This window comes from Acomys minous (genome assembly GCF_964271855.1).
Source record: "Acomys minous genome assembly, chromosome: 6".
In the NCBI taxonomy this organism is placed as follows: domain Eukaryota; kingdom Metazoa; phylum Chordata; class Mammalia; order Rodentia; family Muridae; genus Acomys; species Acomys minous.
In genome coordinates this window covers 118,721,833-118,740,182 of record NC_140487.1, presented here as the reverse complement: position 1 = coordinate 118,740,182, position 18,350 = coordinate 118,721,833, and the positions used below count along the sequence as shown (strand labels likewise).

The 18,350-nt window shown below is 52.7% G+C and overlaps 1 protein-coding gene across 4 annotated transcripts in view; it reads left to right on the top strand.

The window, feature by feature from the left end:
• Window positions 1-18,350, top strand: part of TMEM51 (transmembrane protein 51) — a 47,638-nt gene that overhangs the window by 16,922 nt on the left and 12,366 nt on the right. The gene's annotated exons all lie outside the window — the stretch shown is intronic.

Below are 18,350 nucleotides of genomic sequence, written 5' to 3'. Positions count from 1 at the left end.
TGGCCAGCCAGGATTGTCTACTTGGAGAGAGAGAGAGGGTGCGGGAGGGAGGGAGGGAGGGAAGGAGAGGGGGGAGAAGGAGGAAGAGAGAGGGGAGAAAGGGAGGGAGGGAGGGAGGGAGGGAGAGAGAAAGAGAGAATGAAAAAGCGCTCTCCAAGGTCCATGTGTTGAAGGCTTAGTCTCTGGCCAGTAGCAGTGTTGGGAGGTCATGGAGCCTTTAAGAGGTGGGGCCTTGTGGTAGGATGTTAAGTCACTGGGGGTGTGCCCTTGGAGGGGATATTGGGCCCAAGCTCCTCCTCCTCTGACTTTGCTTCTTGGCTGCTGAAATGGAACTGGCTGTCTCCTCTGTCATGTGCTCCTGCCTCACTGTCCTGAAGCACTGGGAGAGGCAAAGCTAGGCCTCTGTGGTTGGGGGGTGGGGGGGGGGCGGGAAGAGGGGAAGGCTAAGTGTACAGGTGGCGCTGCCTGTACCCCGGATGTGTCCCATCTTATACTGATCTTCCTGGACAGCTCATGCCTCCCCTACACTGGTGCTGTTGGAGCCAGGTCCAATGCTCTTCTCAGAGTGAGCATGTGGGGGGTGGGGGTGAGGGGTGATGCAGGACTGAGGTGAGATGGGTGTGGTCTAGACTCTGCCAAAGTTAGAACTCCCTGCGGGGGCCCGTGAGGGAAACCTCTCTGACGTGCTGATGGCACAGGCTGGAGGGTTAGCATGACCAGGCTTGGGAGCTGACAGGGCCTGGAAAAGTCTGGTTATGGTCATATGAGGAGTCAGTTGGGGTGAGGAGGACCCCAAGAAAGAAGGCTGTTTTGGAGAAGCAGTCTGGGAAACGATGGAGTGTGCAAAGCAGCAGGAGTGATGAGTTCACTTGCCCAGAAAGACCCTGCCAGGAAGATGAAGAAGTCAGGCTCAGTGTGTGGTAACAGGGAGTGGTGGTGACTATGGCAAAGTGGCGACTAGACCCTTCCTTGAGTAGAGCTCTGACTCACTCCAGGTGCTGAGGCAGGCAAGACAAGTCAGGTTTGCATTCAGTATCACCGTGTTCCCCAGTGCCGCCATCCCACAGTACATACGATAAACGCCCCACACCTCCCAGGCCAAATAAGCAGCTTTTGGGGGAGGGATAGGCAGGCGCCATACTGAGGCTGACGAGTCTGAGGTGAGGGTGTATGTATGTACTGAGGGTGGAGCAAGGAGGTGAGAGGGTGCCGGGAGTCACTCTGCATTCAAGTGCAGGTCACCGAACCTTGCTACCTTTCTGGCCTTCAGGGGGAGGGTCTAGAGGAGAAGGTGAGGACAGGCAGCGACTGTGGGAGGGACATGGATGGCGACTAACTTTTGCCACAGACAGATGGCTGTGCCTGGGGAACAGTGCTTGCCAAAGGCTAATGCTTCACCAGAAGGCAGAGGCCTGAGCCGTGCCTTGTGGAGGTGGGAGGTAGGGAGTGGCCTCTTTAGCTCTCATCTGTGCTCTGGTGAACTGTTGTTATTGTTGTTTTTGTGGTGGTGGTGGTGGTGTCTGGGATCAGAGAGGAGTTGTTCCTGTTTGTTGATGGGCACCCCGGTGAGAGGTAAACTAAGGCCCACTAGAGTTGGTACCTTAGGCGCCTGGGCTTCAGACCCCAGCTGGATGTGATCTTAAGTGGAGTTGTTGATGGTCCCATTTGACTGGGCCTTGTTCACTCTCAGAGGAAAGTACTGACCCTGTTGGCCCCAAAGGGCCACAGCCCCTGCCTTCACATGTCACCTCAGCCTCGAGTCTCAAGAGCTTGCTTTGTTGAGATACATGATCCCCTCAGTTACTCGGCATGAGTCACTTGTCAGCGGCTCAAATGGAAGGATCCAGCATCCTGGCCATTTCGCTCAGCCTTGCCCTCATCTTCGGTAGCCCCTGAGGGGTCTAAGTGTCCCTGTGCAGCGACACCAGGGAGTACAGTGTCTCTAGGACACACAAGACCTAGGACCAGCTGTGTCGGCATACCCTATCCTTTATGGGGACAAAGTCATTCGGTCTGGTCATGAAATAAATGGTTGTATGGAGAACCGTATGCTGTGCCAGCTTTTGGCTCTTTGAGGTCCTTGTAGTAGGTGATGATGGTGGTTGTTGTTGTGTGTGTGTGTGTTGTCTCAGGTTGGCCTCAAATAGCACTAGAAGCTGGCCCCCCTACCTCTACCTCTGAAGTACTGGGGTTACAGCTGTGTCAACCACATCTGGCATCCATTTTAAGAACTCAAACTCCAAAGATGCACAGACTGGCACCATCCATCACTGCACCGCAGCCACTGTGGTCACATTTGTTGGGGTGTTTAGCTCCACCATGAGTTGAAGGTTCAAGTGTGTCCCCCAACCCTGAGGAGGGACTGTGGGCAGAGTCACATGGTTCAGAAAGCTATTAGGAGCAGGCTGGCAGCTCACACGCACGTGATTCGGGCTCAGCATTTAAGTGCGGGGACATTTACCGCCTCGGCCCGGCGGCAGTAATTGTTTAGAACTCAGCCCAAGCAGGTTTTTCAGGATGAGTGTCTTTGCTGGCATGGCCAGTGGTTGATGAAATGAGATGGCTTTTAGTGGGTTAAAGCACTCGGCTTTAAGCCTGGTGACCTGAGTTTAACCCCTCCAGCAACTACATCCTGGCGGAGAGACCCGACTTCTGCAAGTTGTCCTCTGACCTCCAAATACATGTCTCTATGAGTGCGCGCACACACACACACACACACACACACACACACACACACACACACACACCCCTTACAATTTAAAAATTAAAAATAAAGTTCTATACAAAAAAATGTAGCCCCTGAACCACCCCCACACTAGAGTCTGGTGACCTGTTTCTGAAGGTGACCTTGGACCAGCTGGGGAGGAGGCAGAGGAGCCATCTCGTGCCTAAATGGAAGGCTGTTGTCGCTCAGTTGTCACCTGTGACACGTCACACCCTAGATATTTCAGGAAAACATCCCTGCGGAGCCTGGGTCTGCTGCTGTCCCTGTGCTTTGTACAGTCATGGCATCCAGGGGCGCTGGTACCTGCTGCGATACAGTTTCTTTTCAGGGATACCCTTATGACGATTAATACTGTCCATTTATCAGGGTGTAGAATCACCTAGGAGATACGTCTGAGGGGGCTTCTAGATGGGTTAACTTAGGATGGAAGAGCCATTCTTCCTGACTGGGTGCCACCACGTGACCAACGGCCTCACACCCCTGCCGCCATATTTTCCCAGTCATGACAGACTGTGAGAGGAACTGTGAGAGGAAATGAACCACCTCGCTCCCCAAGTTGCTTTTGTGACATATTTATCCCAGCAACTGGAGAAGTAACTCAAACAAACCCGGAGACCCACATCCCTGGCTCTCAGAGCTGACCTGCTCCCGCCTCTTGGGTGGAGCCATCATGTAGTGGTGAAGAGCTAAATTCAGAGCTGTTTGGAGGAGGTGGGTGGAAACTGAGGCCTGAGGGAGAGTGCTTGCTGCAGGGGGAAGTGTGAGAGGGCTGCTCCTAGTGCCTCCTCTGAGGTACAGAAGTAGAGTCCTTTGCCTGGCCTAGACCACCTCCCTCACAAAGGGCCCTGGGACTCTGCTGAGGTAACCATCGGGCCCTTTGATGTCTTTGTGGCCCGAGACCCCTGTGACCTGGCTGGGGCCCTTTTAGATGAGCAGGTGTAGGGGAGAGGACGTTGTAGAGCGGAGCCAAAAGGCAAGAATAAAAAAAACACACCAGTCCCTTTTATTTGACCCTGGATCTCTCCGGTTTGGTCCTAACTTCCTTCCCATCCCTCCCACACCATCTGTGTTTGCACTCCGTGCCCAGCCAAGCCATCAGGCTCCTCATGAATCCACAGTGGTGAGGGCCATGTTCCAAGGCTTGCCGAGCATCAGGAGTCTTGGCGCGCAGCCCAATTTCACTGCCTCTCCTGAAGAAAACCTCACATAATCGCAGAGGCTCAAACGACGGCTCTTTCCGCTCCCTTCCTCCCGTCTGCCACTCTCTTTACTAAAGCCTCCTCCTGTCCGTCTGTCCTGCACACCGTGGTGGCCGTATGAGCTAGCGTGGTGATGCTGCACCCGTTCTTTGGACAAGGAAACTGAGGTGAAGCAGTGCATTACTTTTCACGTTGCTGTGACAAAATTCGTGACAAAAAAAAAACCAACAACAACTGAAGGAAGGACGGGTTTATGTTGGCTCACAGTCGGAAGGTGTGCAGTTGGCTGTTGCTGCCCGGAGAGGCAGGTGGCTGGTCTCATCGCATTCACAGTCAGGAGAGCAGAGCGAGGTAAATGTTGGTGCTCAGCTCGCTTTCTCCCTTTTATTCTGTCCAGGACCCCAGCCCAGGCAGGCAGCTGCCAACATTCAGGGTGGGTCTTCCCTCCTCAGTTAAACCTCTCTGGAATCTCCTGGATGGACGCTCACAAAGATGGGTCTCCTAGGTGATTCCAAACCCAGTCAGGTTGACAGTGGAGATCAACCATTGCGTAGGAGAAGCCAGAGCACACACCTGGATCTCTGCCACCATTGATTCTAAGCTCTAGTGTCTCGGCTGCCGGTGTTGGTCCCCTTCAGGCCGCTAGTGGGCGCTGAGGAGCGACTGAGAACTATCCATTTGATATCTAGATTATCAGGGAAGGAAGACTAAACCCTGGCATCTAGAGTGCTTCTGTCTCTATCATCCTGGTGGCTTTTAACCCTAGTCTGAACAGCTCACCGTTAGTCACAACAAACCACCCAAATCGGCTCAGTTCACAGAGCCAAAAGAGGCAGAAAGGAGCACAATGTGACCCGGAACCATCGCTGCCAGCAAAACTGATACCGCTGTGACTCAGACCCTCAGTGGCATCTCATCTGGATGGAGAATGTACAGACAGCGGACTGGAGGATCCCAGCCCATGGGGACAGCTGCAGCTCCTAGAGAGACCACTAAAGACACTCTTTTCTTTGTGACCCAGTGAGCCGGTCACTATCCCTGGTGTTTGTCAAGAAAATAAATAAATAAATACCAGCAGCGCAGATCTGCCAGGGCTGTGTTCACCATAAAGCAGCTGCCTAGGAAGGAAGCAGCCAGGTGCCAGCAGCTGTATGCCGGGGGCAGGCTGTGGGACAGCTTCAGGACAGGACAGTTCATCAGGACAAGGGCTGTGCTTGTGGCTCAGCCAGCAGAAGGCTTGCCTCGTGTGCACAAAGCCCCGGCTTCCGTCCCCAGCCCTACACAGAACAGGTGCATTGATTTATGCCTGTAATCCCAGTACTCAGGACGCGGAGGCAGGAGGATCAGAAGTTCAAGAGCTTGGGCTACAGGAGACCCTATTTAAAAAAAAAAAAAATGAAAAAAGGAAAAGAAAAGAGAACCTTAAAATTCGTCTAAACTGTGGCCCACAGAACTCAGAGGCAGAGGTGGAGGTGAGAGAGATGGCTCAGTGGTTAAGAATGCTTACTGTCCTTGGTGTGTGTGGTTCCCAGCAGCTGCCTATAACATCAGTTCCAGAGGGATCCTTGCAGAATACACATTGGGGGGGGGCACGTGTGCATTCGCTCCCCCCGAGATGGGGATGTGGCTCAGTGCTCAAAACCCTGGCTCCATCCCTAGCCCTGCAAAAACAAATAACCAAACAACAACAAAAAAGACCCACCCCCAACCAAGCTTAAAAGCCCTCACCCACCTGCACAACGCAGCCTGCATTTTACTTTGTACAACGTGCATCTTAAGCAAATGGGATAAGCAGAGCCCTCGCCCCAGCCCTGTCGCTCACAGTCATCAGGTCTAGGGCGGGTTCCCGAGCCTCCAACAGACACCACGGACAGACAGCCCAAAGCCCAGCCTGAGTGGGCATCACCAGGCCAAGTCTGTACAGCTGAGGGTCTAAGGATGTCAGACACTCGCTGAGTCTAATTAGGTCAGAGCCGACCCAGGGCTGTCTCCTGGTCTTCAGAGAGCCTCTCTCTAAGCCTCAGACAAAGCACCCTCAGTTGCTGGCCCGGCTCTGGCCCTGTGCCCTGCATCACAGGGCCTGCATGCCAGGCGGACAGAGGGTGGGACTGCCGCGCGGCTGCAGATATCCTCCAGGCACAAGGTATCAGGCAGGACGAGACAAGCCCGCTCTGGGTTCTGTCTGCCGCCTCAGGTCAAGTGAAAATGATAGCAATGGCGGACGCTGCGTGTATGAAGCCAGGCTTACATATGCTGCTTGTTTAGTGTGAAAGCGTTAGCACGAGAAAGTAGCCACAAGGAGGCTCTTAGCGACTCTCAGTCCCTCACCCCCACCATGTATCTCTGTAAGTAGCTGTATACACACACGCACGCACGCACGCACGCACGCACGCACGCACGCACGCACGCACGCACGCACGCACCCTTTAGCCCAGGAAGCATTTTGTAAAGACAAGGTATTCTTATTATAAGTATTATATTGACCAGAATGCTTGGGACCAGAAGTGGGCTTGGTCACTTGTCAAGTTGACAATGAAGATAAACTACCACAAGGACAAAAGGTCTTTCCATTATCACATGCGCTTTTTCTCTCTCCTTCCTCTTCCTCCTCTTCCTTCTTGCTTCTTTTTCCCTCCTTCCCTTCTTTCCTCCTCTTCTTCCTTCCTTCCATTATCTTTCTTCACTGACCTCCTTTTTGAGTTTCTCTAACTGTTCCTCTGGGTTGAAAAAGAAAAAAAAAAAGTACAAGACGGCCCATCACCATGCTGCCTAACTGAAGTCCAGAGAAGTTTGGTTTCGTTAATTAAAAGCATGCCACCACCTAGCTGGAGGCAGATTGGAACTCACTGCAGAGCGTCCCTTCTGGAGACAGTTCCCTGCTGAGTCTTGACTGGGTTGGCCTCCCAGCGTGTGAGCACATGTACCCACATGCACGCGTCCAGGCACGCGCGCACACACACATACACACACACACACACACACACTAAAAATAAAGGTAAATCTCTATTCGTAGATGCTCTTGATGTGAGCTCATTTTGTTGCGTGCCCCTCAGGCATGTAACATGGTTTGAAATAGCTGTGCAGTGCAACGTGGGCCAGGAGGATAGTCAGAGCAACAGCACACCCCGCCTACCCTCCGTGGCACCCCTCTTCTGTTTCTCACAGGCTCTGAGCCCCCCGCCCACTCCTCCATTACCTCATCTGCAAAAGGGAGATCCTTAAAGCCAGTTCCTGCCTCAGCACAGAGCCCTGAAGACAGTGAGGGTGATCCCTCATAGATCACTGGCCCCCCTCCACTCCCTAGCCCTCCCCTGGGCCCCCCACCCAGCACAGCTGCAACACCTGTGCCTGGCTTTTATTGTGATGCTATCTGCCTAGTGCTTTCCAAGTGGCTGCCCCTCCCTTCCTAGAGCTGGCCTGGGAGAGGGGGTGGGTGGGGTGGAGAGATGGAAAGCAAGTAAACACTTGGGAGGATTCTAAGGGCTAGAGCGCCTCTGAGGCATGGGCCTGGGAGATGGCTCAGTAGATGAAGGTGCTTCCTGCCAAGCCTGACATCCTGAGCTCAAACCCAGAGCCCTACACGGTAGAAGGAGAAAGCTGATGCCTGCCGGTTGTCCTCTGACCTCTACACACACACACACACACACACACACACACACACACACACACACACACACACACGTCATGATAGAAATGCATCCCCCTCCCCGCCCCCTGCTGCGCGCGCGCCCATACACAAACCTATTTACAGATAAATGAGTGCCAATCAGAAAATCTTAAGGAATGACAGCATGGAGGGCTGGGGGTGAGGCTCAGTGGAAGAAAATGCTTGTCAAGGATGCACAAGGCCCTGAGTTTCATTTCCAGCATTGAAAAAGAACTGCATAACAACAACAGATGATTGGCTCCAATGTAAAGGAGTGACATATAAAGGTTTATTTCCCTCTCTCATTCTCTCTCTGTCTCACTGTCTCTCTGTGTCTGTCTCTCTCTCTGTCTCTCTCTCTCCCTGTCTCCCTCTCTCTCTGTCTCTCTGTCTCTCTCTGTCTCCCCCAACCCGTGTGTGTGTGTGTGTGTGTGTGTGCCTGCAGAGACCAGAAGAGATTATTGGATCCCCCGGAGCTGGAGTTACACATGATCCTGAGTCCTCTTAAGGAGCAGTGAGCGCAATTAATGGCTGAGTCATCTCTGCAGCCCCAGGAGTGACATTTAAGTGAGCGGTTAGTGGAAGCCACCACGATGTGAAGCAAGCATAGAGCACTTCCTCACAGCCCCATGGGGGCACACTTCTCTGGTAAGGCAGGCCGCTCAGAATGTCCTCAGGGTCTGCATTTGCCACCCCCCCCCCAGCTCCCCTTCATGCCACACTCCCATGTCCTCTTCAGATCACCTTATTTGCTTATTCATTCACTTTTAGACAGACTCTCGTGTAGCCCAGGCTGGCCCCAAACTGGCTGTGTACCTAAGGATGACCTTGAGTGCCTGATCTTACTTACTACTTTCGCTTCCTGCTTAGATTGCAGGCAGGCAGGACCACACTGAGCTCATGTGGTTCTAGGGATTGAACCAAGGGCTTCGTAGGTTAGCTAACTATGCTTCCAACTGACCTACCTCTCAGCCTATGTGTGTCTCTGCCACTAGGGGTATGGCTAGCCTTGGCAGTGCTGTTTGGTGGACAGGCCTCCTTCCTCCCTCAGTCTCCAACTGACAACCTCCAGGCCTGGCATCTGGGTGATTTACAGCAATGCCTAATGTGTGATAAGTCAGGGGCCTAAGTGTATGCCTGCTTCCAGCTGAGTGGTGTCCCTCCTCGGTCTCCACCTCAGTGACCTTAGTTAACAGTCACTTGTACAAGCAGAAAGGACATTGTGGGGACAGTGGGGACAGCTGCCAGGAGAGTCCAAGCTCCAAAGCAGCTGGACCGCGTTGGTTTGGCTTTGCTCTGTTGTCCTTATTTGGGTCACAGAGTGGAAGCAGCCTCAGGTCTCGAGGAATTCCTGGCTCCAGGTCCTCTCTGGCTCACCCTTCCTCCACCTCAGCTGTCATTGTGCCCATGGGACATCCCTGTAGGAGTGGCAGTCTCTCCCCTTGGGATGTCACGACGCTTCCCGGCAGCTCCAGACCCCACTCTGTCTTCCTGTGAACCCAGAGGACAGTCAGGGCGGCCAGAGGAAAGGATTGGCCAGGCTGGCCACGCCCAGTCTTAGAAACTGAAGTAGACTGGATGCATGCAGGAGCATCTGAGGGTTCAGGGGACAGCCCTGGGCAGCCTGCTCTCCGAGGCTGGTATGGCAGTCCCTCGGCCTTCAGAGACCCTCCCTGGGCACCATTTGTGTGACAAGCACAGACAGCTCCATGCTCTGCAGAGATAAGAGCCATATTTGAAGTGTCCCCACAGTGGCTTGTTTCCTAATTAACAGATGTCATCCCTGTCTGCCTTGTCTGTGATCTTTCCCTCTTTGAAGTTTCATAAAGACGGTCATACTTGTGTGATGCTGGGTTCTGGCTTGTCCCTCTGAGAAGTCATCGCTGGGTCTCCAGCACCTGGATTCCTGAGTTTGTGAGTGCTCAGTTGGTGTCTGTTGAGTGTGCGACAGAGAGAGCCACCAGGCAGGTGGCAGCTCCTTTGCTTCATGACTCCCAGGACCCACTTCACCAGGCAGCACCGCTCCTGTAGCCAGGAAGAAGCAGCTGGGTTTTAATCCCTCTGGCTATGTTTGTTCATCCTGGGAGATTGTTCTCTGGGTTCTGGGAGCAGCCCTGTCCCCTGCTGACTCCCACACTCCACTTTTCAGGATCTCCATTTTATGCCAGAACGTTTGGAGTTCTGCTTCCTTGGGTCAGATTTTTGGATCTAAACACCCTGAAGGGATGAAGTGACGGTGGTGTTTCCAATCCAAAGGAATGGGACCGGCAAGAGCCCTGCAGTTAAATCTCAACCCCTGGCCCCGTGCTGATGTAGCTCAGGGAGGGCAGAGTCCCGGGACACAAGACGGGCTTCAGGCAGCCCCGTGAGTGTGCATGAGCCCCAAGATTGAGGGATCATGAGCCTGGAGGCAAAGAGGCCCCAGTCAGCATTCAGTTTGGACCCTTGGCTTGAGGCAGCTGATCCAAGGCCCTGGCGTTCATTTTTCATTATTGCATGTTTTGTTCAAGCCCTCATGCTCCTGTCATTGGCAAACGTCTGCTTCTGACATTGGTCAGTGCAGTTTGCTGTTCATGGGAGCTGTGGGTAGAAGGTTTTTGGGGGGTGGGGTGGAGACTAACTTGCAGAGCATGGATGTGGGGCACGTGCAGGGCGGGGCAGCCAGATAGGGAGTGGACTCTGGACTCTGGCCCTCTGAGCGTTTGCCACCAGGCTTTGCTACTTATTAACAAGCTTCTTCGGGCAGAGTAAGGTGGCTCTTGGGGCCTCAGAGTCCACCCCAGTGTTGTGGGGGTGAGGGCCACAGTGTCTTCATTTAAGCCTGAGGATGAGGGTGACCACACGGGGCTGGTGACTACATCTGTGCACACTAGCCATTCCAAAGACGTAGAAGATTCACTTTGGGAACAGAAGCCCCCTCCCCAGTAAAGTGTGTGACCCTTTACTTGTAATCTGTTTTGTTTTGTTTTGTTGGTTTTTCAAGACAGAGTTTCTCTGTGTAGCCTTGGCTGTCCTGGACTCCCTTTGTAGACCAGGCTGGCCTCAAACTCACAGCGGTCCGCCTGCCTCTGCCTCCCGAGTGCTGGGATTAGAGGTGTGCGCCACCACATCCCGGCCTATAATCTGAAGCACACTATATGCAGTGTAGCAGGAGCCCCGAGGCCATTTGGGCTGCCTGAATAGCAGCCCTCCCGGATGGCTACATCATCATCCCAGAACCACATCTCTGTTAACCTTCAGCTTGGTGACACAGTGTGTCATCTATACAGTTTACTCTTGAGAACTGTGCAGTTATTATTTTTTTAAGTCTTAAAACCATCACATTATATTTGAAGTAAGTTTAGAATTTTGTGTTGGACCAAATTCATAGCCATCCTGGGGCAAACGCAGCTTGCAGGCCATGGCTGGTCATGCCTGTGTGGTGACAGTGCCTTTGCACATGGTACTGTGTCACAGATCTTGAAGAGAAAGGGTACCCTTGGCTCATCTAGTTGGCTTCGGCAGTCGTGGCGTCTTCCTCATAAATGAGAGGGGCGAGGGGCTGGGGAGATGGCTCAGAGATTAAGAGCACTGTCTGCTCTTTAAGAGGTCCTGAGTTCAATTCGCAGCAACCACATAAAACGATGGCTCACAACCATACAGAATGAGATCTGGTGCCCTCTTCTGGCGTGCAGGGGAACAGGCAGGTAAAAACATTGTCTACATAATAAACAAACAAATCTTTTTAAAAAACAAAACAAAACAAAAAAGAGGAGGGCAAGCAGGGAAAGCCAGAGTGCCAGGCCCATGCTTGGGAGACAGAGAAAAGAGCGAAAGCCTTGCTTCATACTAGTGACAGAAGGAAGCTGTGAAAAGCTAGACAGTAGGTTTTCATGGGATGGTGGCCCTGCCTCAATTGTAGGCTTTACTTTAAACTACTACGTTCCTGGATGTCTGTCCTGCCATCCTCAGGACACATCAGACTTTCTTGGTGGCAGGGAGTTGGGAAAAATCCTATGAGTGTCCTGTTTTCACTGTGGGGACAACCAGGTCTGTCCCTGATGCAGAACATCCCTGGACACTCCTGTTGCACTTCTCCTCCTAAGAGATGCTGCCTGTTAATTCTGGAGAGAGACCATCGGAGCCTTGAAACGTGGTAGCTAAGATGAACAGCACTCTGCTCTCTACTCTCTCTTGAGTATGAAGCAGGGACAGAATAGCGGCTCTCAGAGCGCCACCATGCATGTTCCTTTCTGTCCTGAGCGCAGGGACCTTGTGTTGGCTCAACCCATCTGTGATGAGAAGGTTTACATCACAGTCATTGGCCAAGGCCACTGTGGTAGTCATGGTGAGACTGGGAGGGGAGGGTCAGAGGACACACTTTCTGCATATCGATGTCCATGGCATCCACGGGGGTGGGGGGGTGGGGGTGGGGGAGACTGGTACCAGGTTCCATACCAATGATGCTTACAGCACTCCTGTCTTATTTGCCTGACACGTCCTGCCATGCACAAATTACATCCCCTTGGGATGACTGACCCATTGTGAAGACTGTGTAAATAGTGGCTAAGCCTCCTTCAGGGAACAGTAACAAGGAAAAGCCTGCTGTACAGGCGCAACGGGATCTGCCCCCAACCCTGTGCACTCCAGGGGATTGAATTTGGAGGCTTGTGTGTACTAGGTAAGCACTCTACTCCTGAGCTACATCCTCAGCCCTCTTTTTACTTTTTATTTTGAGACTAAGTTGCCTAGGCTGGCCTCGAACTCTGTACCCAGGGGTTGTCTTGAACTTGCCTGCCTCAGCCTTAGTAGGTCTGATTGCAAGCCTGTGTCACCCAGCCCTGCTTACAGTCCTCTCCTCAACCTCTGCAAAGCTCTTCACTTAATGGTTGATTAAAGCCCCAGATTTGGAAGGGAGGTTTTAGAGGGCTGCCTGCATCCTTGCTGCTGGAAGGCTTTATTTTATTTGTGTGTGTGTGTGTGTGTGTGTGTGTGTGTGTGTGTGTGTGTGTGTGTGTGTGTGCGCGCGCGCAATACTCTCAGAGGCCAGAAGACAGCATCAGATCTCCTGGTGGTGGAGCTCCAGGTATCTGTGAGCTGCCTGATGCTGGAAACCCAGCTGAGGTCTGGTAGAGTCTTAATGTCGAGCCATCTCTCCAGCCCTGGGAAGCGCTGTTATCCTGTTATCGTTTTTGAAGATGAGGAAGCGGAGGCCTAAAGAGACACAGAGAACACCTCCAGTGCAGCAAAGAAAACTCAAGCTTTGTTCCAGAGTCTGTAGCAGTAACTGCCTCCTCTGTTTACCGGATGTTCGCTTTCCTGAGGCCATCACCTGTGGGACTATAAAACCATTGTACCTTCTCCTCTGGCTTCTGTCCCCAGCGCCGCCCCCCCCAACCCCCCAGCCTCTGTTCCCACATTATCAAGCCCTCTGGCCCACCTTCCCCCAGTTTGCCTCAGGCTCATTAGCTGTCATTTAACATGTCGTCATAGTCTGAGGGGCTCAAGTCCAGGCACGGCCTGGTCCATCCTTTGCTGTGACCAGACCAAGGTTGTACACTCATCTGACAGTACAGCTTGGGATCCGCTTCTAAGCTCACTGGGGTGTTGGGATTGACCCCGACCCTAGCCCCAGACACAGGTGTAGGAAGAAGTCTTTGGGGCTTTCTTTGATCCCATTAGGTGAATTTCCTCCCCCAGATGGCCACCTGCTTCATCAAAGCTACACACTGAGCAGCAGACTGTCTCTTTGGTCGTAATGCCACCCACGCAACCTCCTTTATCTCATCCCTTTGGTCATGTGTGTGCCTGGTGCCTGAGGAGGCCAGAGGAGGCCATGGACCCAGGCTCTTCTCTCTTTGCTCTGTCGCTGGTTAGCTCTGCCATTCTTTACCACCCAGTGTGGCTGCTTGAGCTCCAGCCATCACATCCACACTACAACCAGGAGGAAAGAGGAAACATATCCTTTTCATTGAAGAATGCTCCCTGAATGGGTGCCCCAGCCCGCTGCTGCTTGGATCTCATTGGCCCGAACCCAGTCATATGAAACAGCTTCCTAGGAGGCTGAGTAATGCTGCCTGTGTTCTGGGAAGCCCTGGGGAGCCGAGGGTCAGTTTTCTTACCGTGGAGGAAGGGGAGAGTAGACATCAGGAGCGCCTCACTGACCCCATGAGAACCCCAGCCAGCGAGCCATGTCACCGTCTCTTCTCCAACCCCGCCGCAACTCAGGTAGGAAAGGGGACAAAATGACCAAGCTCCTCAGCTTCAAGATGAGCCGGGCTGCACAGGCTTCCTGGGTCCTGCTGGGTCCTTCTAGCTGAAGAGGGCCAGGCAGCCAGTGATGCCCCCGTGCCCTTCTGAGGTTGTTTTCCAGCTCAGGAGTTCCACCAGGCACCTGAGGAGATATGAAGTGTGCAGCACAGCTGTAGAGAACTTAAAAACAAGTGACCACAGAGGTCTGGAGCATGGGTGGGCCTTGGGCAGCCTAGGCGAGGCCACTGGTCCTGCCTTCCCTGCAGGTCTGTGTCTTGGTATTTCCTGTGTCAAACAGCCACTCACAGCTGGACACAGCTGGGCTTTCATCCTCTGAATGTGGGGTGTGCAGATGGTACCCTTCCAGGACTGCTAGAAGGGGCAGGAGGTGAGGTGGGGAAGACATTGGCCTCGGAGGCTGTCAGTAGGAGAGAGGTGCTGCGTCAAGGGAGACAGGCCCCTGCTGGGGTGGGTTCTACTAGCTTGACTGGGTCCTCCAGTCCTCCAGGACCCTGAATGGAGTTGTGTTTGGGGGCAGGGCCTTTGAAGTGGGAAACTAAGCTGACATAGAATCCTATGGGCACCTCTCTTCCTTCCACGCAACAAGCGCCCTTATTCAAAGAGGAGAGGCCAAGCCGGGCATGGTGGCCCGTGTCTTTGGGAGGTGGAGGGAGGAGGTTCATGAGTTCAAGGTCATCTTCAGCTATATACTGAATTTGAGGCTAGCCTGGGCTCCTTGAGACCCCTGTCACAAACGAAACAAAGCAGGAGCAGAGGACGCAGCCACACAGAGAGGGACCACTAAGGAAAGTGGCCTGAGAGAAACCAACCCAGTCAGCACCCTGCCTTTGGGGAAATCCCCACGTGTGTACCGGGCCATGGTGACCAAGCAGACTAGTCCCAGCCATGACTCTTGCTGCTCACTCAAGCCCTCACCTCAGCCTGCTGATACCAGGTTTATAATTAAACAACCCTGCACAGGTTACTTAAACCACAGCCAGAAAGCACCAGAGCTGTGGGGACAGAGTGACTCACAGCTGGAAACGATTCAAGGGGAAAGGAATTTTACCTTCTGACCTGGCAAGGGTTTTGGGGAAAGAGCTGTGCTGGGTGTCGGGGAGGCCTTCAATGGATGGGATATAGGCTTCAAATCGCCTGTGCCATTTGCTGTGTGGCCTTGAGCAGGTGTCTGAGCTTCTCTGAACTTCAAGCTTTTCTTAGAAATCATTCCTGAAAATTCATCATGGAGGTTTGGAAAACATGAACACGGCCACGGCTCATAAAAATATGAATCTGGGGCTGGAGAGATGGCTCAGTGGTTAAGAGCACCACCTGCTTTTTCAAAGGTCCTGAGTTCAATTCCCAGCAACCACATGGTGGTTTACAACCATGTGTAATGTGATCTGATGCCCTCCTTCTGGCCTACAGGTGTACATGCAGGCAGAACATTGTATACATAATAAATAAATAAATATTTTTTAAAAGTATGAATCTATCAGAGGAATGATGAGTTGTTGATAAAAGGAAATACGTAATGAATAAAAATATAATAGAGGCCATATATAAAGCAAGACAGTGCTTTTCAAACAATAACAAGTAGGTCATAAGTGGCAAGGAATACCCAGTGCCTGGTGTTGCCTAAGCCTGTCAGACACCTGAGGGAGCCCAGTCAGAGTCCCAAGTGAGCAGTTAAAGAGGGAACCCAGCCCGCCAACTGGCTCCCTGTGCATCAGGGCCCGGAAGAGCCTGAGCTGGCGGAAGCAGCTGAGGTCCACTGCTCCAGCGGCAAAGGCAGGGATAAGGCTCCAAAGGGAGAGTGTTGCGGGAGGCTCTCACCGCCTCCGCCCTGCACAGGAATGCTTTTTGGAAGGTTTTCAAACTGCCTCCATCATGGAACTAAAAACAAATAAACAAACAAACCAAAAACCTAAAGTCCAGGCGTTGGAGGACAAATGTCCCCTGAGTGTGCCCTCAGGTATAGAAATAGCCGAGGACTGCAGAGGGCTGGCTCTGGTGGACAACCTCAGCCAGCCTAGGACCCCTTCTCCCTGTGCCTGAGTTAGGGTCATAACCCCCTCGTGTGCTGGGCTCTTTGTTTTCTTTAGTCTCAAGTAGTCCAGGCTGGCCTTGAACTCACTACTCAGCTGAGAAATGACCTTGAATTCCTGGCCCTTCTGCCTCTGTCTCCCCAGTATCTATGCCTGGTCACTATGCCTGGTCTATAGGAAACTGGGGTTCAAACCCAGGGTCTTTGAATACTAGGCGAGTAATCTACCAACTGACTTGAGCCTGGGACTCTGAATGTGCGATTTTTGGGCCCGAGAAATCGGAGCAGCTATAGATGAGGTACCTTAGTGCTCTTCTCCCTCAAGCCTTTGCCCCATGCAGGAGTCAGAACACATGTTTTGCCTAGGTCAAGTGCAAACCTAGAGGGAGGGCCACTTGCTAAGGTCTGATGCCCAGGCTCAGGAAGGAGTGTCAGGAGGGAGGCGTTATGTGGTGCCCAGTGACACTGACTGCTGTGGAATGGAAGGCCATGTGGTGGCAGGTATAGGACACTGCCTATAGTCACATTCTATGGCTCTCAGGAGAAATTCCCCAAAGATGCCAACTGAACCCACATTCTCTTTTAGTTCCTAGAGTTCAGCAGTCTAGTTAGTGTCAACTGTTGACGTCAATCAGTAGGGTAGGCTCTTTTCTCAGGCTCAGAGTAGAACTAGTTTCTTTACTTTTTCTTGCTTCTAGAAGCTTCCATCACCCCTCAGTGTGCCTCCCTCACATAACACCACCCTCTTAGATGTCACTTCCTCCTTTGACCGCTTCACCTCTGTCATGTAAAGGCATGTGTAAATCAGTTGGACTCACCTGGCTTGTCTAGAGATCCTTGGCTCAATCACGGCTGAAAAGTGCTTTGGCCACATAAGGTCCCAGTCTGGGGTCCTATGAGTTGCTGGGGATGTGGCTCAGTTGGTAGAGTCCTTGCCTAGCATGCATGAAGCTCTAGGTTCGATCCCCAGCACCACATAAACCGGACATGGTGGTACATACCTGAAACCCTGACACTCCATAGGTGAGGACAGGAAGATCAGGAGTTCAAGGTCATCCTTGGCCATATAGTAAGTTGGAGGCCAGTTTGGGCTGCATAGAAAATAAAGAAAGCCAAGTGTGTGGTGGTGCACACCTTTAATCCCAGCATTCCAGAGGCAGAGGCAGGCGGACCACTGTGAGTTCAAGGCCAGCATGGTCTACAAAGTGAGTCTAAGACAGTCAACACAGACAGACCCTGTCTCAAAAAAAACAAAAACAAAAACAAAAACAAAAAAAAGAAGAAAAACATCTTATTACTCTCTTGGAGGGTCATTGTCTGGGCTACCATGTGTCACCTCCCAAACTTTAAGAAACATAGTAGTGAGTGGTGCAGCCACCAGTTGAGACACACCCAGATGCCCTCTGCCTGTCATAACATGGCCTCCATTAGGGCTGCCCTCTCCTCCCCTTCGCCTCTCTGAGGTGGACATATAGTCTGGATCTTATAAGACCTCCCTCCTGCCGTCCTCTGCTCCTCGAGTGACATGACTTGGGGAAGATCCATGAGGAGATGCAGGTGCTCTCTGAAGTCACCACATGCCCAGGACAGACCTCTCAGCAGGAGTCTCCCCAGGTGAGCAGGATGTGTGGACAGCTAAACAGACCATGGGGCGTCCCTCCCAGTGGTCCCCATCCTTCACCTCCTTAGATCTGGCCAACGACTCAGAAAGTGTCACTCCTATTCTTGGGGACATGTCCGCCTCATCTCCAGATATCCAAAAGAGTCCTTGGAGGTAGGCCTCTGATCTGCCTGCTCTCTGTTTCTCCCTGTGAGTGGAAGCCCAGGCTTTTGCTTCCAGCAGTGAGGAGGTCTGGGGACAGGGTTGTAGCTCCTTAGGGAGGAGGCCCACACAAGCTGCTCAGCCTCTGTGAATGAGCCCAACGCCCTCCTCCGTTTATGAGGAGAGTCGGGACGGCGCCTCCTTTAAGCTTATGGTTGGGTAACAGACTTGGCTGCTCAGAGGTGGCACTCTCCACAGCTGGGGCAGGAGCTCAGAGCCAGCCTGGCCATGGCATTCACCCATCTTTGCCAGGGCGGCAGGCCAGCCGTGGCTCATCTCAGAGAGGCCGATGGACTCAACCAGAGTCAGTCCAAGCGTCGGAGTCATTTGGAGTGTCCAGTAGAAAAGTCTGGCCACTGCTCTGTGTCCATGGGCTCTGTCCCCATGGAAGAAGACAAGGGTTTTCAGGGAACACAGAATGCTCCTGGGACTTAAGGGCTGGGTCTCTGGTGCCAGTCTTGTCTGTAGGGCCATACATCAGCAGCTTGCTGAAAGAAAAGCTTGAGACAAACTCCCATGGGAGACATGGGTTCCTGAACCTGCCTCCTGTGGCCAGCACCCCGAGGACTGCAAATGGAGCTGACCTCTTTAACTTGAGTTAATGAGGGACCTAGTGATGCTGGCTCATGAAGTCCACCAGTGCCTTGTGCCAGGAGCCTGCGAGAGGAACTGTGTCTCTT